General features: G+C 38.4%; 1 long non-coding RNA gene across 2 annotated transcripts in view; it reads right to left on the reverse strand.

Annotated features, from left to right (window-relative positions):
• Positions 1-3,631: 3,631 nt before the first annotated feature.
• The window catches only part of LOC114871463, a 66,014-nt gene continuing 45,904 nt past the window's right edge, over positions 3,632-23,741 (reverse strand). For both annotated transcript variants that reach the window (XR_006830504.1, XR_003788579.2), the window contains 2 exons: positions 20,285-20,480; positions 3,632-6,299 (listed from right to left, as the gene is read on the reverse strand). This is a non-coding gene — a long non-coding RNA (uncharacterized LOC114871463). The remainder of the gene's footprint in view (positions 6,300-20,284; positions 20,481-23,741) is intronic.

Consider the following 23,741-nt stretch of genomic DNA (forward strand, 5'->3'; position numbering starts at 1 on the left):
TCCAATTCTTTCCTCCGCCCGCATCGCAGCTATTTCCTCGCGTGGTCGTGACTTTTCCACGCAGCACCAAGTCGTAAAGTCCCGGCCAGGCCCGACTATCGATTTCACGTGTTTCCTTTCGGAAATTGCCTTGTTTTTTTCATCCCCTCGCCCCCGCCGTGTTTCGGCCACGAGGAAGATCGATACGATATCGCGATACCTTTGAACCGTCCTGGGTGGTCCTCTCGAATGACCACACTCTGCGAACCAACCTTAATTCGCGCCTTCATTAAGACGTTCTAAATAATCTCCTCTAATTATAAATTCACAAGTAACTACTAGCTGTAGATTGGAATTATTAACATTTCATTTGATTTGAATGAAAAATTTGTCCTCGCAATGAGAGTGGTTAAATTATAAATAAGAGGAACAAGACCCTTCTTTTTTTTTAAATTTATAATAAGATTCTAATTTTATTTAAAAAACAAAGAAAGCTAATCTTTATATATTTTCTAAGCGTTCAGCTACAAACAAATTACTTATCTCAAAGTACGTACTTAAAATCATTTTAAATCAAACTTATCTGCAAGATTGCCCAAAAGAAACAATTGCAAATCAGTTAAAAATATCATCAGATCCTTCAATCCTCCTCGTAGACAGAACCTTCGTAGATTTCGAGGGTCAAAGAGTGGCGGAAAATAGAGAAGAAAGAAATATCCGTAAAGTCCGAAAGAACGAGGGAGGAAACAAACGAAGCAACGACGGAAAGAGTAACGCTTTAAATCGGTGGACGGGTCGAGAGGACGCGAGCGGAGCGAGGCCGAGCCCGCCTCGTAATCCAGACAGATGGGACTCGTTAATGGGACGCGCGAGTAATTTGCAAGAAATCTAATAACACCGTGGATGTCTCTTTTCCTCTCTGTCTCTTCCTCTCTCTGCCCATAATTCGTGGCCTGACTTTTCCCCTTGCCGGCCGTCGTTGGCCTCTCTCTAATGACAATACACGGGGAGGGTACCCCGCTCGTGAAAATTAAAATTCGCCCTGAAGCACCGGTGAACCGTGCACTGGGCATCCTCCGCGTGTGTTAACTCGTGCGCGAAAAAAGAGCAAAGTCGTGCGAGTGGACTAACTATGACCCTGGATGGTCTACAGTCCTAATGTTCCAAATTTTGTTCACCCACGATAAAAATTTTCGAAGACGTTAACGTTACAAATATCTTAATTATAAGGTTAATCTTAACCCTTTGGGGACGGAGCATTCTTAAGCTTGCATTGAGTATAATTAATTGAAAATAGAAAAAGTGATAATTCCATCCATGAAAGTGTGTTATAAATCTTAACTGTCTACACTTACAATTGTGTTTTATACCAAGAATATACTGCAATGTACGGAATTATAAATTACTATGATAAAGTTAATGATATTTTGAAATGAAGAATTTGAAGAAACCAAAATCTCTTTTGAAACTGACTGAGCAATCAATTAAAGCTGTTCTAGAGGGGCAATTAAAACGATTATGATTTAAACAATTTTCAAGAACTCTCGATTCCTTGACGAGCTTAATTACTTCAATGAACATTAATAACCATGAATCAAGCGAAGATTTCAAGTCTTGATTGAACAGTGCAATTTCTTTAGAATCTCAGACACGTGATTGTAGACTGAAAAAATAATGTCTGTATTCATTCAATTTCAAAATAAAATAACCAGCAGTATAAATAAATTATGAGTTAATATTTTTTTGAATTTCTCTTTTCCTCGGCCCTAGTTTTATATTAAAATGAAGAAACCTAACAATTTTTTAAATTAACGCGAGATTTATTATTTTTAAAAAATATTTTTTTAATTTAAGACTGTTTAAAGCGACTCAACCCCATCGCTAGTAACAATTCATTGCACTGTGTGGGTGCACGCGATGTTCCTCTACGTGGCACAACAGAGAAAAGAAATGGCGATGGGTTGGGGGTGTGTAGAAGGAGCAGGACTCGTTAAGCAGTTTGCGGTTCGTCCCGGCCTTTTTTTCAAGGCGCGCCTTTAATGTAAACATATTCCGCGAAGAGATCGGCATCTTCCTCTGTTTCGCCTTTCCGCTCCGCTCCTGCTGCCTTTTGCTTTTCGTCGGCACAAACTATTCTATTTGTGCCTCCTCTCCCTGTCTCTTACTCCTTTCGTTCACCGGTTAAACGCGTTTTGTTTCGCGCGTATTCGTCCTTTTACGAATCAACCTTGCGGCTCCGATGGTCCACCCACGAAGATCGATCTTCGAATCGATGGAACCGGATGAGAATTCTATTCCTCTTTATAACATGACACCGTGATTCGTTAAACGAAATTGTTTTCATCAATAGTATTGAATTTAAAGGATTTCCCTAGTGTGACAGTGCTCGAATTAGGGAATCTTTCAGAATTTTTAAAATAAATATGACAAAACCAATTGATGCAAAACTTTTCGTATATATTATACTACATTTAAGGAATATATCAAAATTTTTTAAACCATAAATATGTATAAATAATAATTTCAGCTATTCTGCCGTAGCTTCCCCCCCCCAAAAAAAAATTTTGTGGACAGTAACCACGATTGTAGTTGTTATAGTTACCTGAAACTAAAGAACAAAAAAGAATTGTAATTTGATTTGTACATTGTTTAAATTAATCCAGACGACCAAAAGCCGAACAGAATCGGTATTTACCGGTTCTCGCTCACTTCTAAATTTTAAGTATAAAGAGCGGACTACAAACCAGCATGCACCAAGTAGCTTACGAGTGACTCACCATTTGCAACGCAATCGAATGAGCACGAAATCACGAGTGGAAATGGTAAATGTCCGTTATTTGAGACCATTTTGCTAACAGATAAGAAGCATTCCCTGCGATCGAACATTTTGAAAGGGAAATCGAACGACGTCCGAGAGTACATCGACTGAGCTATCATCTCGCATTATCATCGTTCGACTCGTCCTTGGTCCAAGGAAACGATCGGATCGAGCGTAACACGATACAAGCGGAATCCGTAAGTCGCGTTCTCCTCACGCTCGGTTAGCGTGACGAATCGATAATGAGCCATGTTTCAATTTTAATCGACGTCAAGGGGGTTTGTCCCCGCGAACAAAGCTACGACGTGGCGGGCCCGTTTCGCGTCCGTTCTTGGCTGAAAAAGAAAAAAAAAGAAAGAAGCCCGCCTCGGGTAACTCGATCTGCACGAACACCTACGAAATCGAATTATACCGGCTGACACGCCATGAATTTTAATCGGCTCTTAATCTCCACTGGGACGGACCGTTACTTTTCTTGATCGTCTCTGTTCCTTTCGCTTTTCGCAATACACATTGTTTTACGCCGAGCCGAGTGGTCAGCCATCACGCACCGGAGAAACTGGACGGTTCGAGGATGTCTGAAGGATATTTCAGACGAGACCAATAAATCTGTTGCATAATTATCGTAGAAACTTCGATTCTGAACGAGAGAAAAATTGAACTTAACCCTTGAACAATGGAGTCTGGGTCGATCGTGATATAAAAGATTATTTCTCTAATTAAAAATAATCTTACTGAGTGTTAAAAATTTACCAATAATAGGATTAATTAAATATTGGGTAAATGTTTACAATTAGGGCCCCAATGAGAAATCAATTGAAAAGAGGTCAATTCTATGTATTTTTGCCCTTTGAATCCAAAAAAAAATACAAACTACCCCCAAATTTTATCAACAGTTTTGGATTCGGGGGGCAAAAGTACATAGAATTTACCTCTTTTCAATTGATTTCTCGTTGGGGCCCTAATTGTAAACATTTACCAAATATTGTAAAAATTTCTTAAAAATTGAAGTATTATACAATGAATCTTCTAATACCTTGAACATTAAAGCGAATGTGTTAACTAACCGACTTGGCTGACACGATTTCAAAGGAATCTTATATTTCCTATTCGCTATTTCGAGCTGGACCACCGGTGATTCCATCGAAACGACCATTAATTCGTAACGATGTTTCGCGCGCGTTCCAGGCTCGAGTTAATCGGCGAACGGGAACGTTAATGGCGATAAAATAGGTGATTAACGAGAGCGCCACGAGCTATGTTAATGGGTCCTGGAGGGAATTTCGTTGTTCGGTAGCTGGCGATATCAGAAGGACGTTCAGCTTTTAATTACGGGACGCTCGCTTCGTGAACGCGATTATCGCGGGGCACGAGTTTATTTGCTCGTTAGCGATTTTCAGTACGGGCTGAATTGTATTCCGATGCTGGGGAATAAAAATTCTTTAGACGCGTTGGAAAGCTTTTAAAGAGGATCATGTTTTCATAGACCGATGGAAAATGTTTCTTCCTTCTTGGTACACTCTTAAAAGCAAAGCAGGAAATATTATAAGAGGTACTTATTTTCCTATGCTGTTTATTTAAATAGAAGAGAAGATCTAACAATAAGAGGGTGGAACCCCGAGTTGCATTTTCCAAAGGACACCATTATAAGTCTTCCATTTACTATCGATCTCAACAAATATTGAATGAAATTTCTTTACTGTTACGATCAAATATTATTTAATTTAGATTTTAATTTTTGAACCAAGTTTGTCAACCATTAGCGCCCTGAAATGTTTGATACCCCTGAGGCTTGAAAATCTTAATCCGACCCTAAGTATAGGCGATAGATTATTATGAGTGTTAAACCCTTATAACAAGTATTTATTTTATTTGAATAATCATCGAACAAAAACTGTTAAAGAAATCATTCTAAAATGTGACCTACTCCTCAACCTATCCCACTGCTTTTTACCCATCAATCGAAAACAGGAGAAACAAGATTCGAAGTAACCTACTAAACAACGCTTTTAATGCGTGTCACGCTCTCGAAAGCGAATCCCTCTGCGGTTCAACCGAAATCGGACCACCTGCTGATCGGGAATTACCTGAAACCGATGTATCGTTTGATACGACACCAGGCAATTTCAACCGTGTTGATTTTGTTCTCAACGTGTTGATGGATCGCAGGAACCTCGAATTTGACCTGTTAAATAAGCAACACCAGTTATGTGATCGTTTGGAGACGCCACTTTAATAGGCCCCTCAGATTTGGCAATTAGGATTGTCAGAGCCACGTCGAGAAATTCTCCAGTACAATTTTTTTTTAATAAATTCTTAAATGGTACCTGTTTAACCGAGGAGGAATAGAAACTGCTATTAAAAAGAATAAACTTAACGAATCAAAAATGTATCGACACACTTTGCTTTCTTGTAATTATTTGATGTAATCAATATTCTTTCAATAAAACTATAACCGAAAATACCTTTTTGATTCAATGTAAATGGAACTTCATCGTCACAAACTTCACTATTCGTGCAATTGAAACATCAATTTCTCTCCGGATCACCTAAACTAGTTCAGAACTGAAACTCTCTATTAACAAAGTAGAAAATTCCTCTTTTCAACTAGCTCAATCACCTCGTTACTTCACGATTGCTCACGGTTTAGCTCGATGACAGCACTGTTTCCCATAACCCGAAGCAGCTCTAATTATTTCTCCTCCGATATCATCGTATATATATATATCCTGTTAGCAATCGGAACGATCTTGCCAGGGATCAGTCACATCGTTGCACGACCGATCACGTTTCCCAACTTAGTAGCACAATTTAATCGAGCAACGTACAATTACCTTCTGATCTTTCCTCCGCTTATGTAATCCCTTTTGCAACTCCCGGCTCGATGATCCGCGACGCACGATCGCCTCGTGAAACCTGAAACAAGCTGAAAACCCGACACAACATGGTTATTCAATCTCCCGGTACCTTCTCCTTTAAAACCGCAACAATGTTGCCTGCAGGAAGGGCACCTCGGCTCGCAACGAAAGTTTGCAACAATCCTGTCGAACACGGCTCAACGTCACGGTTCAAGGTCGCTGTTCGAGTTCAGACCTGAGGAAGAAAGAAAAAGTAAGGAGAACGAAAAAGAAATAGAAGAGAACGAGGACGGATGATCGATGGTGAGAATCGGTTGGACCAGTCACTGTGGCTTCGTACAGAAGACATCAGCTCGTGGAGGAGGTGCCAGGATTGTACATTCGGCGCCTCACGCTCGAGGACCCCAGGAGTGCGAGGGAACCCTCGAGTTCAAGGTCACAGTCTCCGGCACGCCATATCTGTCATCCTACCACCGGTTACGTGCCCTCTACCAGAAGATCCTCCAGGTAAGCTCTCCGTCCCTCTTTCTCTTTCAGCTACTCTCGCTGATCTCCTGGAAACTTTGGATACCGTGCACTCGATGCAGGTCACTAGGGACTGCTGCTGTTCCGCTCGGGATGGATGCTCCTCGCTTTGCCGAATCCTGAAAGGTGAAAAGTGTTCGTTAGAGTATGCCTTCGAATGACGTTATAAGTCATAGAATTTTAAATGTAGGTGATATCATTTCTTTTCTACCCTTCTTGGTGAATATTACAAGTTTCCAGTATTGAGCTCCTTTTTAATATCTTGTGTAATTCCATGAAATGGACTGTCAGTTTAATTAGCAAAAAGCTGATAATTAAAAGATAATTCCAGAAGAGGATCGAACCACGAAGAGACAGGATTTCCCGGGAACTTCGACCTAGTGAGCATCGTTCCCGTGGGTCTGCAGGGCCGTTAACGTGACGTAGGAACCCGTAATTAAACGCACTAAAATTTAACTGTCGAGACAGAAGGATAGGTGCGATTTAATAAAGCTTCGAGAAGGCGATCGCAGCCGTCATTATTAACCTTATTAAACTGGCTATCGTATCGAAAACAGGAACGTATCGGAACGTTATTATCACCGACGTTCTCTTCAGGGTCCGCGCGCTGGTTCTCTTGTTCTTCAGGAATTCGCCCTTTTTTCTTCGCTTCACCGCGACGTTCTAACGCGAGCATAGTATTATATTTCGAGACTGACCCCTCGGACCTCGAGATCCCGACAAGGTTACAGAGTTTATTGCGAGTTTAGAACGTGCTCTCGTTTCTCGTGAATCCACCACCAATGGATCCAATGGCCAGCTCCCAGAAAGAATTCTTTCTTCTTCGTCGACGAGCTTGCTACTGGCCTCGTACACGTGTTATCGTGCCCCATTTATCGACCAACCCGCGATAACATTCTAGTTTTTGGTGCATTTTTATGAACTGTTCTGTGAATACTTCAGACAACCTCGTCTTTTATCTTCTTCTTTTTCATTTCTGTCGTCATTAGACTGTGAACATGTATATGTATCCATATGGTGTTTGCAATTTGTTTCTAAATGGATCACTTCAAATTTTAAAAGGTCAACTTTATTTCTTTTAAACACAACCATACATTTTTGTTTTAGGTAGGTTGATGCCGGTATAATTATATATTGATTAGGAGGTGTAGTGTCGAAAAAGAAAAAATTCATGAAATATTTAAAATTTAAAAGTGGGAAATTTCATACACACTTCTTTTTTTTTAAGTAGGTTGATTTTGGAAAACATTTTGTATAGAAAAATATTAAGGTCAAAAAATTAAGAATTCCAGAAATATTTAAATTTTAACAGTGGGAAATTTCATAGAAAAATTTGAAACTCACTTGTAATTCACTTGTAATAGTAGAGCAATTATGAAGAACGTCTTACATCAATTGAAACTTTCCCATGCTACACATTTCTTTCTAGTTCAATCATCTCATTATCTTTCATTGCATTTCCACGGCGCGACGTCCTCTCGTTTCTACATTTTTCAATTCCAAAGTCTTTGCACGCGAGATTTCCCGCTTCCATTCATGCAGGTTTATCTTCAAATGACAGACATTCGTGTTTGACAGTGTTCAACTGCTTCGAGCTATCGGCAATTATGTACAAGTCGTTCGGTTATTCAAACCGGAGGCGAAGAAGATATCCTTTCTCACAGTCGTTAAGCGGCTTCTTCCTTGACCGTGAGGAATCATTCTAAAGGGGGATCGTTAAAGAGTGAATCTGAAAAGCGCTGGTAACTTTATCGTGATGCGGTACTTTTCGCCATTGCTTCTGAGAAGTCCTATCTTTTTTATACACCCATCGTTGCATACGTTTCTGTTCTTTTCTCATTTTATTCTACTACTACAATTATGCTTCTTTATTAGCATCCTGGTAGCCATAGTTTATGAAATATAGACCCCTTCCAATTTTATGTCTCTTGATATACTTAGGAGATTATTAATAGAATTAGATTCGAATTAGATTCGAATGTTTACCTACATTGTAAAATTACTAATTTTTAACACGTTCAATCTTGGAATAAAAGATTTGAATCCCCTTGCCTATTTGCTATGAATAAATCTACTTAAGTGGGTTCGAACGTGTTCAATTGGGATTAGTATCCGATCTATTTTATATCATTTCTGTTTGAAAATTATTAATTGAGCCTAAAACGCGAATAAAACAGTTACAGGTCGTGGCTGGAGAGGATCCGGAAGGAGAGACCACCGTTCCTGACGATCGTCTCGTTAGAACTGCCAAAATCCCCGATTCCTCTGATCGAATCTCAAGCCAGCTCGCGAACGTCCAGATTCGAAAACGCCAAAGAGTCGGTCGAATCTATGGACGAGTACCAAGAGAAGGTCACGGTGGCTGGAAAGGTGGAAGGTAGGGTGGATCCACGTGGAGCAAGGAAGAGATCGTCGAGGAAGTCTCGGGGCAGACGCAAAAGAGGCGAGGAGTTCCTGGAATGTACGAAAGGAGTTCCAACCCTCGAAGAATGCACGAAGAACATTGTCGAAGGTCAATTCAAAGTCTGCCGTTCGGTCGAACGTTTACTCATTGGCATTCCTGGTATTCCAGGACGCGTAAGGGAATCTACTTTATGCATGGACCATGCTACTGAACCTCTAAGGATCGATTTACTGTTGAATTGTAAAATGGAGAGAATCGATAGGTCGATTATGCAATTTTATCCATGAGTTTTTAGATAATGATAGGGCTTGAATAGGATGGATGATGGATCATTGATTAGGAAATTGGATAAAACCTTTTGAATATCAGAAATTATGGATTTTTCTTGGGTTATGATTCAGAAAAGAATTTATGAAAATTATTTTGACCTTTCTTTGGATTTTTCATGACCATTCATTAGTAATAAAGATATGGATTCTGATAGGTTGAAAATAATAAAAAATTACATAATTGATCCTTGGATGTTGAGAAACTAAGATTAATTGTGAAACATGAAAAAAAAAAATCTCATTTTCAGTAAAAAAAAGTCTGTGTAACACTCAGTATAAGTAGAAATTACTTGATTTATTGAAACAGTTGCGACTTTTTTAATAAAAATTCAGTTTCCTTCCATAGTAGTTATTACATGCGAGTTAAACTGGTTGCAGTATACAAGGTGCATCAAGGTAACGCCTAATCCTATGCAACCTTATGTCAATCTCAACCTTAGACATAATTAACCCTTTAAATCTTCGATAAATGCAATTTATATACAAAGTTCGTTAATTTAATTATTTAAAAAAATTTGAGGCAAGGAATCTGAAATTTGTCATTATCGTGGGTTTGATGATTTTTTATATCAACGACTGCATTTTGCATTATTCGTTGGTCTAATTGACTGATGGGTAAGGGTGTATCATAAATCCATAAATTACCAATTAAACACCCTAATCAAACACCACTTACTCGAGTTCCAAATTTCAGGAGGCAATCGAAGATGTTTATCGAACCTCGATCTCCAAGATGTCACCGGGTGCATCTGTTCCGAGATAGCAGCGAACTTCCGCCTTCACATCGGTAAGAAATCGGAGGCAACCGGGTGCTCGCGATCACCCAGCCCGGAAATGACTCACACCATAAGGATCGCGATGAAGCAACACGATCGTTCGGCTTGCGGAGTTAGCGACGATGAGGAAACGGAAGGGAACAGAAGATCAAGGCCGGAAACGAACAAGAGAAATCGTCAGAGAACCGGGAAAGAGGTAGACAGAGAAGAGTGTAGCAATGGTGTGCAAGACACCTTAAATTTCACACTGAATTGCAGCGGTCTGCGACTGGCATGCCGTGATACGAACCTGAGCACCGGAATAGCCAGTGAAAAGCAACAGAAACCGAAAATAAGAAATTAATCCGTTTGAGTTGTGTCTTCGAGTCAGGATAAGTTTAGATTAAGTTGCTAATTGTTTTTTATAATGAGAAAGAAAAGTGTTTCCTTTGATAGCGTCAGTGGAATTGAAAATTGTAAAAGGAATGAAAGAGTGTAGAATGCTTAAATGTAATTAAAATGTACAGTTTTATAAATAGAATGTATTACAGTTTTTCAAGAGAACTTGAATTCTCTTTCAATTCAAGATATTAATTGCGAAAATTTAAAATAATAATACGTTTTATGCACTGAAAGGATTAATTATTATATTTACAATATTTCATTATATATTTATAATTGGGTATGTCAAAGAATTTCTAATGATATGAATAATTGATTTTTATAGAAATTCAAACGTGGCCGAATTAGGAGTGACATGGCAATCAAGTATTAAAAATTTTAACTTTCGTGCAATTTAGGATACTGTATTTAAACCCTTTGTGTTACTCAATATAATTAATACCAGTATTATCTAAAATTTGTTCACTCTTTCATTTCAATAAAGTCCATTCCATTTCACTCCCACTATATTTGAAACATCAATTACCATTGACCTCCCACAGAAACCAACGTGTTAAACAGTCAATTACACCGATACCAGATAAAAAGAAACTTCATCAAGAGGATCAATCCCTAAAGAAGACCCGAATTAGAGGAATTCCAGTGCGATGATCTCGAATGCCATTAAGTCTGGGACTATATTCCGTGGAACAGGAAAGAAAAGACCGAATCAGGAACGAAAAGCCAGCCGAATCAACCGCGAAGAATCATGAATTCTCTCTGGTGGCAATAAATCGCGAATCGTTGCTTAAGATTTCCACGAATCGTTCATCGACGAGCACGCATACTTTCACGAACGCGCGCTCAGTTAGTCTATTAATTAGCTCGCCTAATAAATCGCGGCTGGACCGGGGTATCAGACAAAGAGCAGGAGGAATCTTGATGGTGGAAGAAAGAAGGGAGTTTCGTCTTATGGAGGACCAAGCAGAGGAGATGAGAATCGTGAGTCTAGGCTGGCCCCTTGGAAGGCCAAGCCAGCCGAAACCGGGTGAGAGAAGTTGGCCGGGTTCTCTTCTCCTTCTTTCTTCTTCTTCTTCTTCTTCTTCTTCTTCTTCTTCTCTGGTCCCCCTCTGCACGCCTCGTCGCTGTTCTTCATCGCATTTTTATTTTGTCTGTGCTGTGTGCGCTGCTCCTTCGTAGGGCGAAAATGGTTCATGGCCGTTCCTAACCGCCGATTTCGCCGCGGATCCTGCCAGGAGTATCGACCTCTCTTCTTCTTGCTCCTCCTGGTTCTACAGCCGCTGGCTATCGAATTAGGATTTTATGCAAAAATTTCACTTTCATGAATACTGTATCATTAATGACAAACGGGCGTTGCTTAAATCATTGGTGACCTTCGGATCCATGGTTTAAATGAAACTTATGGAAAATGCAGTAGGCTTCTTCTTCCTTGCAAATCATCTCCATTTAGAAGCAGATACTCGAGTTATTTGCTTTTGAAATTCTCTCTTTTAATTATTCATTTCATTTGAAATTTTGTATCATTTAAGAACTTTGATACGAATTTATTTCTAATTTTTATCAAAATACTTTATAAAAATTCTAAATTCTGCAAATCATTGATAAATAAAGTTCCACGTGATATCAAATCCAAGTTACGTTTTTAAACTGTTAATTATGGTAAAAAAATAATTTGTTTATTATGTTATCATTCAGAAATAATCATTAAGGAAATACGGAGATCAACAATAATTTAATTCATTTTTAATCACAGGAAGGGAGAATAAAAATTTTTCCATTTCATCAGTGGTTAAGAACAGAATTCGCATAATTATAATCTTCAAGTAATTGGGACGTCATAAACGAATGTTCCTTGTGTCATTATTTTCCCTTTAAAATGACATTCGTCCATTTCCTTGATCCTTGAGACGAATTACTTGACGAAGCCAGAACCATCACTTTTTTACTCGTTCCATAGTTACGAGCGGATGGAAGTACTTGCTAAAATGCCTACTTAACTTGATCACTCATCTCCAAACATTGTTTCCTTTCTATGCTTCGTTCCCTCCTTGCTGAATCCTATTGAATCTATTCTTCGCTCCTTGCAGTCGAAATCGTCAATTTGTTCTCCAAAAAATTATTCTGAACCGAAGGATCCATTATTATTGAAATTTCAAAGGTTTCTCAAAAGAAGACGAGAAATTGCATATCTTAATTTCTCAATTTAACTCGTTGATCTTCTTAACTTATTATTAAGATCATTGGAAATGAAATAAATTTTACTTGTATATAATTATCAAAATATTAATCTGATTTCATTTCTTCATCTGTTCACCGTTCAACGCGATTACACCTTTTCGAATCGCCGATTCGTTCCTTCGTCCTCGGCTCGATTTGCATTTCTTCATCTTCTCGTGGTCCGTATCCCCTTTTACCTCATCCTTGAAATCGATTAACGCGTTTACTCAATCGAGACGAGACCGAGTAACGCGAATCCGATCGCGAAAACAAAGCGGACTTTGTGCGTCGTTCGCTGATGAGACCGCGACGCCTTCGCTTCTCTCTTTTCCTTCGCTTTTTTCCATCCCATGGTCGCGGACACAGCTGAAAAGGGGATAGAACGAATCCACGAGGAGGCAGAACACCGTGGAGATAGGAAATTGGTATGTTGATTGCCGCGTTGAAAACGAGAGAAGAGATAAAAAAAAGGGAAGAAAAGAGAAGAGTTCCGCGCTCCAGCGAGCCTGACTCTGCTCGTCTCTCGAGTAACCGCACCGATTTCTTCGATTCCTCGGAAATTATCGAACGCGTCCATTCGATTCAATCATGCATCGTGGAACGAAGAAAACTGTTCGCAATTTATAGCTCACGGAAGTTTGGAAAATCTGTTTTTATCGTAAGGTTATGATGGTTATAGTTAAGGAGAGAAAAAGAAATGTGTTGTTTTCCGTTTTGACGATAATAACATTATGGAATTTGAAAGTATAATAACCTCGAGAATGTTATAAATATGTTTTAGAGAAAGTAATAAAAGAATGATCTCCTCAAAATTTACAAAATGCATGTAGATAATAGCATTGGCGTAAGTTGGTAGGGGTCAAGGTGGGCCTCCTAAAATCCTTCGCTGTTCTAAACTTTTCAAATTACAAAGAAAGTTGCAAACTCCAGAATTCTAGAATTCCAGACCCTAAAAATTTCAAAATTACAAAATTCCAGAATTCTAGAATCCCAAATCCTAAAAATTTCTAAATTAAAAAATTACAAATTTTAAAAATTTCAAAAGTTTTAAGAGATCTAAAAATCCCTTAAATAATAGTAAACTTAAACAAGTGTAAACTTCAAACAAAATTATACTTTTGACAATTAAGTATTAGAATAATTTGTTTGAAAACTCGAGTCTCTAGAAAATCTCAGAATTGTTATATGCGTCGAAATAAAGAATATATTTAGACCTGTTATTAATGATTCATCCTTCATATCTATGTCGTAATAACTCCGCTTGCTTCTTCTCTTAGATTATTTTAAGATACGCGTAATATAGTTGAGAAGAAGTTAAATATTCCTGCATTAATACATCAAGCAATCATAATAAAAGGTGAAGTCGATACAGCAATTTTGTTATATAATTTACCATAAAAAATTAAAAAGCAGCAAAAAGTGCAGTTCACTGATATAATACTTGGATTCAAAAAAAAGAGACGAAATAATTGCGGGCAATCTAAATGCCAGTATTTTTATCAACACCATTTCCGCTTGTAATTTTATTTTCTTGGATCCCATAAAACTCTTTCGTATCATGGATCACGGATATTTCTGAGAAACTCCACAACTTGACGAGCAGCGCGAGAATACTCCATTTATCGTATTAGATCGTAATACTGAAAGCACTTATTAAGTGGTGGTCGATTAGCCCTGTTGTAACTAAGGGCTAAGGTTATCCTCGCTTCGTCAAATACTCTATGTACTTCATAAACTGCACGTTCTAAACCAAATAAACAATATTTTGTTTGAAATTCTTGAAATTAATTCAAAAGTTCCAAAGGACATTCAATATTTAATTAATAACCAAGGTGTTATCAAGCAGCATTTCGGTCTATTAAATAATTCAAACGACATTCGATGCAAGATTGAATTCCGAGCAAAAGTAAGGGTAACGTTAAACCACCTCGTTATTAAAACGATAACGATGGCTGGTTGATTGGTTTTAAGTTTAGTCGCAACGATCAACGATTCCATATCGAATAAAGTATCTCTATAGATTCGAACGGCGCGGTTCGAGGTTTCTTCGTTGAAATCTGCGTCTCGTATCGAGTTGTTTCCCTTTACGGGCCATTAGAATCGCTCGAAGCTCCAATAAAACTCGACGAGATTGCGCTCACGGTTTCGCAGAGGTTCGAGAAACGGCGAGTTCCGCGGCCGGCATTCATTACTTCGCCCCGATACCAAATTAAAGATCCGTTTCCATCGTGTCGCCGTTAACCGGTTTCCAAACCCGACCACATTTCGCCCGATCGAAACGTTCCACGCGACGAGATCGTCCGGAATTAAGATATCGAGCATATTCGACCCCTTAACTGGCATCCTCGTCCAAACGAGCTTCCGATTAGTCCCGACAGTCCGATTAATTCTGTTGGTTCTTTGAAACGCCCGTCAACTGTCCCCCTTCTCGATGCCAATAACCTTTTGATCGGTAACGCGAGTTCATGTGTAAATACTTGCATCTCATTTTTAGAATTTTAATAATTACACAAAGAAGTCGAGAATGAACTATTTGTAACCATCAGGAGATTCTTCTCTTCGTTTTTGAAAGAATTTTATTGTTATTCCGGATGGAAGATTCTATTTAAATTATAATTAATGAAGGGTTAATTGGTGATAAAAGCAATAAAATGTTTGAGCAGGTAACCTGAGGTAAACGTGGATTTACTAAAAAATTTTCTTTTTCTTTTTGGATTGAATTTAATTTTTGTTTTAAATAAGAGGTTCTACGGTAATTTAAATATTCATTATAAAATTTTTTTCTTCTTGTTGATTGCAGATGGAACATTAAAAAATTCAATTATTTATTAGTGCTATAATTAATATAGTAAAGGATTAATTAATTTATATATTCTTAATTAATACAGTAAAAGATTGATTAATCCTATATTAATTATAGCACTAATAAATAATTGAATCTTTTTATATTTCACATGCAATCAACAGGAAGAAATGAATCGATCAAAATGAATATTTTGATCAAGGAACGTTTCTTTCCTATTCACCCCAAGAACTGATCATTATTTCACAATGATTCTATCATTCATATAATCGAAATTCAAACAAGTAAATTAATTCCGCATTCTCACCATCAGTTCGGTTTGTTCAATTATTCATCGTCCAATCCGGACCACCGTTTTCCTCCGGTCGTTCATCATCCGCCGAACGAAACTACGAGAGGCAAGAACATGGAAGCAAGTACCAGCGAAATTTCGTGCAATCGCTTACAGAAAAATGAACGTACTCACGCGTGTTCCATTTTGACAACGTTTAATTATCGTCCCGATACAATGGGTAGCCCCGGTAACGGGGCAAGCCATCGCGAATGAAAAAAGCCGGCCGCCTATCATTAAAAACCGAGTTTCGTCTTGGGTGAGAATAAGAATACAAAACGCGAAAGAAAAGAAGCGAAGACGAAGAACAAGGAGATGGAGGAGGAAGAAGAGAAGAAAAAAAGAAAAGCTGAAACGACGCGATACCTTAAAATGATCATCGTTTTAAAGGATCGGCTCAGGTACGGAGGGTGGGGGTTGGGGGGGTTTAGAATAGAGGAGATAAAAGAAGTAGTAGGTATATCCTTGATGAGCGATCGTTATCACGATGAAAATGCAGTCTCGGATCGATCCACTGCAGTCGATTTCTCCCTGGCTTCTTTTATTAGACTGCCAATTTCGTGGCGCCTTCTCGCTTCTTTCCTCTTCACCCTTTCTCATCTTTCTCTCCCTTCCTCTTCCCTGTTTCTCATCCTAGCCTTCTCTGTCACCCTGTCAGAGTTCACGTTTCTCTCTCCTTCTCCTACGCTTCATTTTTCTTCGCTCGCACGAAATCTCGCTGACTCGCCGCCAGAAATTCCGCTCTCCTCTCTAATCTCGCGACCGCTTTCCGGACGTTTTATCTGGCCCATGACGTCAAGCGTTCCGGGGCGCACATGTTCCACCCGCACGAAGAATAATTCGATTATGCACGAGTACGGAATCGGGAATTTCACAGGGACCGTCTTTGTCGCGTCCGTCTCGACACTTCGTTCTCCTCCTTCGCACAGATTCATCTTTCTTTTCTTTTTTTTTCTTAAAAAGACCTTGATGATGATGACCTTATATGACTGATACGCTGAAGATGAGATCGTTCAATGGAAAAATAACTTGAATGGGCCGTTTGAAGAGGAAGAGATTGTACAATCAATGGAGAACAATTGCGTTTTGTGTTGAACTGATTCGCTATTGTTTACTTTTTAGACTGCGTTGATTTTTTAATTTTACTTTTTTTACTTTAATTATAAGATTGGAAGTCTTTTGTAATTTGTCAGAGTAATCAATTTCACGGTTACTGTCGCTTTGAATTTTGTATAGAAATTAAATTTTTGAAGTACTGGAAATTATTTAAATTAGTCATTAATTTGCTGAATTGATCAGACTGCTCGAAAGAATTTCTGTAACTCGGTCGCTGTTTTGCTATGTTCCTTTCTCAAGTCCGGAAGAAGGCGAAGGATTTCAATTTTCCTGTCACTGAGCTCCTTCCATCAATCTCGGGAAACAGTGCCACCGAAGTGGAAAACGAACTGCATGACTTCTCCGTGAAAAAGGTGTTTCTTCGACTTACAAACACTTTTATGAGATATCTTTCAACACTTGCAATTAGAAAGAAGAAAATCTTGAACTTCATAACAATGGATTTTGTAAACACTGTATGGAGTAAAATCCATTTACTCTGTATCCTTCCATTTATAATTTAATACCGAAAATTATTAAGATATTTTATCCAAATATATTTCTCAAAAAATTATGGAAAAGTAATTAAAATAAAGAATTATCTATAGTTTTGAAAAATATTAATTTTTCAAGTCATGCATTTTAAGATTTGTTTCATTCAATTTGTGGAAGAACCAAATTACAATGGAGCATTGCTTTCAACTTTCAAATGAAAAGATTTCCGGTAGCAATTTTCTGGAGGAAAAATAGATTGATCCGTTTGGTTGAAGAAAATTGAGCGAGTTCCAAGACCCTTCGAAATCGACGGAAGACCGTCGAATATTCAATCTCGCGAGCAATTCCCATTCGTCCCGATGATTTCGCCGAGATCAAGTTAATGAGAATATAATCTTAGTTGTGCGTGGTCTCTGTCGTTCCGTGCAACCGATATTCTTGCCATTTTGCATCCCGTGTCTTCTCCTTTCCATCCGTTCTTGCCCTCCGCGCTGCATCCGGTTCTTCTTTCCGCCAATTATTCTCGTCTCGACGTCGACCCAAAGAATTATTGTCCTCGTCGCCGCGACGGATCGGACGACAAGACTTTTCCTGACTTTGAATTTCCTCCATCTTGCCATTTTTCAAGGAACCGGGAGAAAGAAAATATCCATTTCGTTTCATTGAATTGCATTGATCGTGAGCTCTTTTGATTTCGATGAAGAAAAGCTCAGATTCCTGATTTTTTTTTTAATTTTCGGATTTGAGAATTTTTGTGACTTGAATATTTTGCAATTTGAGAATTTGAGGATTGGAAAATTTGAGAACTGGAGAATTGGAGAATTTTGAGATTTGAAAATTTTGAGATTTCAGGATTTTGGGAATTTAAGAATTTGAGAATTTTGAGATTTCAGGATTTTGGGAATTTAAGAATTTGAGAATTCGAGGATATTATAATCTAAGAAGAGTCAGGAGACCCATTTACTTTGTTGGGGGGGATTAGACCCACCCTACATACTTACACCAATATTAATAAGTTCACTTACATTAATATTTTATAAGTAGTTGAAGTATTACCCTTTTGTTTGCAAATGTAACACAATAACAATATCAAAGTTAACGAAATCATCAAATGAAACTTTATGGATGCATGAAAGAGATTAAAATGAAGAATATTCCAAAGTTATTTGAAAAATTTGAATATCTTTAAGACGATTCAAACTGATACCATATGGCGAACGGAATCGCGCAATGTCTTTAATTAAAGTCGAACTAATCGACTTTCTCGCAAGAGAAGGACACTCGCAACATCTCGACGCCAGCGTCGAATTTTATTATTGTCGCCAATTGACATACAATTCGAAAGACGCTGCCGATTATTAAACGGTGCATCACGGTCGCACAATGGTCCACCGACGACCGCACAGGAAGGCTTCTATCACCGCTGATTTAGCTTCATTACGATTTTTATTAATAATTTCGCTAATTGCTGGGTTTGCCGAATTAATTGGACTCGTCTGGGAACCACGCCTCGTACGTTTCCTTCTTTCAATCACGTTAACATAGTTACCAGATTATTTTACTTCCCAATAACTTTGTTTCAAGCTTAAAAAAAGAAAGTAATATGAAATGCAAAATTAAATTAAAATTGTGCCTCTCTCCATGGTCCGCTGTCCAAGGATTAATAACAGAACCTTACATTTCCCAACGTGATATTATAAAAATTAAACGGTGATTTTCGACGAAAAAATTTGACAAATCGGCGTATCGTTGGTCACCAAGTGGAGGACACTCACGATCGAGCAGCTGCAACGGAAATCGATGGAATGCCGTTCTCCAGGTTGCACCAGAACTCGGCTGGTAAACCTGGCCCGATCAACGCACCGATAAAGCACGTCGCGGTGCTGGCTAAAATAAACTTTTATCATTTTTTGTTATTCACACTAAATTAATCATTGCCATCCAGAGGATATTTCACCGCAATGCAAGATATTTTCTTACAAGATAACGATACGATCAAAATACGGCCGCTTAGGAATATTCCAAACGAATTAATTTGATGAACGACTCTAATTAACCCGTTCACTGACAAGCTGAAGTTGTTAAGAATTTCACTGAATAATGATTTTATTTCTTCATTTCTATTATTCATATTTTCTAATCAAACAATTCAAGGAGTTCCTAATTACACGAGCGATGGATTCTTATGGAAAGTTAATCTGAATAGATAAATTACCTACGAAAATGTTCACAAATTTTATTTATTCTTAGAAGTTTTAGGATGACATACCTTCTTAACGTAAGATCTTCTCAAGAAGAAGATTCATAATCAGCTGATCGCAATGTCCCAACCGAAAGGCGGCAAATGGAAAAGCAAGGAAAGGACCGCGAGAATCTGAAGTAATCGTGAAAGAAAGACGTAGGGAAAGGTAAGAGGGGCGTCGATGGGGCATAATTCGATTTGCGAATTGACGACGGACGACGTCTCCGTACCCTCAGCCACGCTTGATGCCTCAACAAGTTGTATACATGTAATCTGACCCAGATCCTGGGGTCTAAGTGAGGTCTAACACGAGGGAGAAACGGGAAAGAGGAGGAGGAGGAGAAGGATGGGGAGGTGGCGGAGGGCAGAAGAAGAAGAAGGAAGGAGGAGGTCCGGAGGGTTCTTCGGAAGCAGACAAACAAAATATAACAGCGCGAGTTACAAGGAAGGATCCCGAGGAGATGAAGGGTCTCTGACTCTTTCTCATTCCCGCTCTACGCTACTCTCTCGCTTCTTTGCGATCTCCTTCAAGAAGAAGTCGGAGGAGAAGGAGGAGGGTTGTACCCTCTTGAAGCATGAATGGATTACGAAGAGCCGTGTTCATTCATTCGCTTCTTAGCGGCCTAGAAACCCACAAAAAGTGTATCTCTCCGACACCACCACCATCAAATGCCGCTGAGACCATGATCGCGGCCCTCTGGCTACCGTCTTTTTGCTTGTCGCTGACTTTGCCCTATTTGCGGAACGCTCACCCCGTGCCCGAGGGATAGTAATTGGGCTGCTGTTAAATCGTTACGTGGGAAACGATGGATGCTTCTTTTCGTCGCTGAGATAACTCTTTAATCGATCAAACAGCAATTTCATCAGCTACCTTATTTTGCTTCAATTTTACTTTGGAGCACATCAAATTTATTACCTTTCTTTTTTTTCAATAATTTCAAACTCTGCTAATCAAAAACTATTCAATGTGAATAAATGGATAAGAATAAAAGGCGTTGAGAATTACGTAAATGAATGGGAGATTATGGTACCTGAATGTCAAGGTCTTTTCGAATCTGTGACACACACGACCACAGAAGCGATGATAAAGAATCGACTGCAGGTCGAGACACAGTTGTAGCCCGTTGACCCAGGTCGGTTTCCAACACAGCCTGATGTCTTGGGATTATGTTTGTGGCGCTTCGTCAATCCCAGCCAGTTCCTGGTTCCTTTATGAATTCGTTTCTTCTGAAAAAAAAGAAATGTTTTAGATATGTCGCAAAGGGTTTGTTATATTTTCTTGAAGCTATTTTAGAAAAATTTTCAATGATCAATTTGTTTTATCAAGAAAATTATTTTTCTTCTTTTATTGAAGGTAATTAACTTCCTGGATTTAATATTAGGTCATTGCAAAAGTCTTGATAGAATTTTCAATTACAATTTAATTAGTTCATTGACAGAAACTAATTAAATTGATTTTCAAGGCTCTGACAATATTTCTATGACTTTACTGTCAAGCGTATGTATTTATCGCATCGCGCCTTAATTATAATCTTCCAATCAGTGATTTCGCAGTAAATATTAATAAAAGTTGTCAGATGTAATTCTCCGAATAATTTTTGTCGAGTTCCAAGAAGCAATATAAAGTTACAAGAATCATAAATTCCACGAAACATGCAGCTGATAAAGTGTAAATAATGAATGACACACACCGTCAATTACTGGTAATACAACATCATTGGATATCGATTATGATTATTCATTCGCTGCATTTCAAAAGTAAAAGGTACGACCTTAAACTTGCAGCCTGCAGCATAAATCTTAAGAGTAACGGGGACCGGAAATAACTGAAATACTTTTAAACGCTCCCCGGTTGAAGGTAAGAATTTTAATTACAAAACTGCAATCCATTGTTCGAAACTTCTTCTCGGAAGTTGAACAAGTGACTTAACATATCGAAAGAATAAGAACAGTAGAAAGGAACGAGTTCTAAGATTAAGATCTCCCCGAAGGGAATCATTCTTGAACCGTTAAATCATTTCCGGTCAGCGTCAATTTATCATGCTTTTACAGAAAGTTTCGTTCGAAATACGAATAATACCTAGACAAATATTTTTTTAAAATTGTAATTTGTGATTTATGAAATTAGGTACTTTACGGAATTACATTTCAGAAATACCAAAAGGGCAATTTTCTTTTTTAAAACCGTCAAGTTAATAAATTACTCATGAAAATATTTAAACTTACGTATTTCGGTTTATTATAAAAGAAAATTAAAAATAGAAAAAACACTTAAATTTTAGAAATATCCAAAGGGCCATTCAGAAGTCAGAATTTCTTTTTCCTCTCCATTTTCCAATACCTTCAAGCTAATAAATTTCTCATGAAGATGTGTTCAAGGTTGCGTAACATCGATTTCGAATTACTATGAAAAGAAAATGAAGAAAAGAAAATCGATCCTTGAATACACGTACGGGGCCTAACAGGCAATCGTTAAGCAGAAAGGGAAGCCACGAGTTTGACCGACCTTTCTCAAACTTAGGGATCCATTGAGGAAGGAGGGCCAAAGGTCTTTTAATGGAGATGGGAAGAGAGAAAGAAGAAAGGAAGTAAGGAAGGAAGGGACACGATTTTGCGGAGGGTCGTTCGCTTTTTGCCCGTCTGAGATGTCGCCGGCAAATGTGCGAAGAAGGCTCTTCTTTTCGCGCGCCGTTTTGCGCCTAATTGAAAGCGACAGTGACCCACTTATACCACCTATGGCATAGATTCTTTTTCTTCCGGCGACGCTTGGAAAAAGATGACAGCGATGACCTGGCAACAATTATTCCCTGTTTCTAATCATGATACTATGTTCGATTAAACATTTTTTAAAATCATCGCGTGCACTTCGTTTGAAATTAATGAATAAATAATAAAAATGAAAGAGGTCTACTAGTCTAAAGAATAATTAAAATAATTTTAAAAAGTCTAAAAACTGATATAGCTAAAATAATGTTGCAATTTTAAGCAGATTGTTAATTATAAGAAGAAGTACGCTATTCTTTTTAACTAACTTCGAAAAAGAAGGAGGTTACTCAATTCGATCAGTATATATATATTTTTTTTAATAAAAATTATTGACATTGGAGTGAGTCAGTTCTCTTAAATATTTTCTAAATTCTTTTAAAATTCAAAAAATTGTGGATTTTTAGAATGATAAAGGTCCAGTTCTCATTTTTAGAGAACCAGACCGATTCTGGACTTTACCTAGTTACACCAATGATCACTGAGAATAGTGTACAGAGTAGACAATGTACGATAAACACACACACAAATCACAGTTTCGGATGAAACCTCAAATGAAACAGCCATGAGTAGCACTACCCTCTGGAACACCTAGCTCTCGGTCAGCAAAGCCACAAATGGTGTCGATTTCTCCGAAACCACGCTAAGAACCACAATTGACAATACACCTACATTGGTACCGCAATTATTGCCGTTTCAAACATTTAGCACTTCGTAATCTAACGAAGGGTTAATATATCAAACATGAATTAAACTGTCCTTCTTTATATGATCCTAACTCTTGTTTAAATTTTCTAAAGTAAATTTTTATATAATTTTTCCTACCCTTTCTCTCTTAAAGCCAACACCGCCTGTCCTTAACCGTTTGTTTCCAATTTTCCGGAATAAAAATGCAAGCTTTTCGTTCGCGATCGAGGAAAGGAGCAAGGGTGGAAGTATCTCGTGATCCAGCGGACGATGTATCCGTGTACACGTCCCGGGGTAATTACTATCGGCTAAGGAAGGAAGGATAAGGAAGAGCACGGAGAACCCTCGAGAGGCAAGGATCCGCGCTAACTTATTATTTCTTAGTGATTTTCTGAATTGCACTGGCCACGAACGAACGCGAGCAATGTCTTCGTGACGTAAACGAGATAATGGGAGAGCCACGCTGCTCTCGCATACCCACGATGTAGACATAATGACGACGCCAACTATAGGATTATAGTTCGGCCAGTAACTCTCAACTCTTTAAGCGGGCAATCGGGTGCATTTCTCCAGGGTGTATCGTAAAATGTGGACATAATTTCGATAATAAATTTAGGGCGAGCAATTTATGTCTTTGAATAATTATTTTTGTTTAAAACTCGGCTCTTCAAAAATTACCTAATGTGAACATTGCTTTAGGTTGATTTATATTACTTGATCGGACATGGAATAATTATGTGCGAATAAATATAGAAATTTCAGAAATTTTCGATATCAAAGATTTAACAAAGTACCAGCTTGTCCACACGAAGATTAAAATGCACACGAGTGTCTCTCCCACCCACTCAATCTATACTTCGGGCAATTATACGCGCATTTTGTCGGAGATACACGAATTCAGATACACGGTCGACGGCAATTAGTCCGTCTAGCGAGATTACGACTGCGATCAAATTGAATCAGGACTCGGCAATTACGGCAAATATAATAAGCGCGCTCGCGGACTGCTCGACCGAGCGTAATTATACCAAGCCAACG

The sequence above is a fragment of the Osmia bicornis genome, chromosome 2, assembly GCF_907164935.1.
Source record: "Osmia bicornis bicornis chromosome 2, iOsmBic2.1, whole genome shotgun sequence".
Taxonomy (NCBI): Eukaryota; Metazoa; Arthropoda; class Insecta; order Hymenoptera; family Megachilidae; genus Osmia; species Osmia bicornis.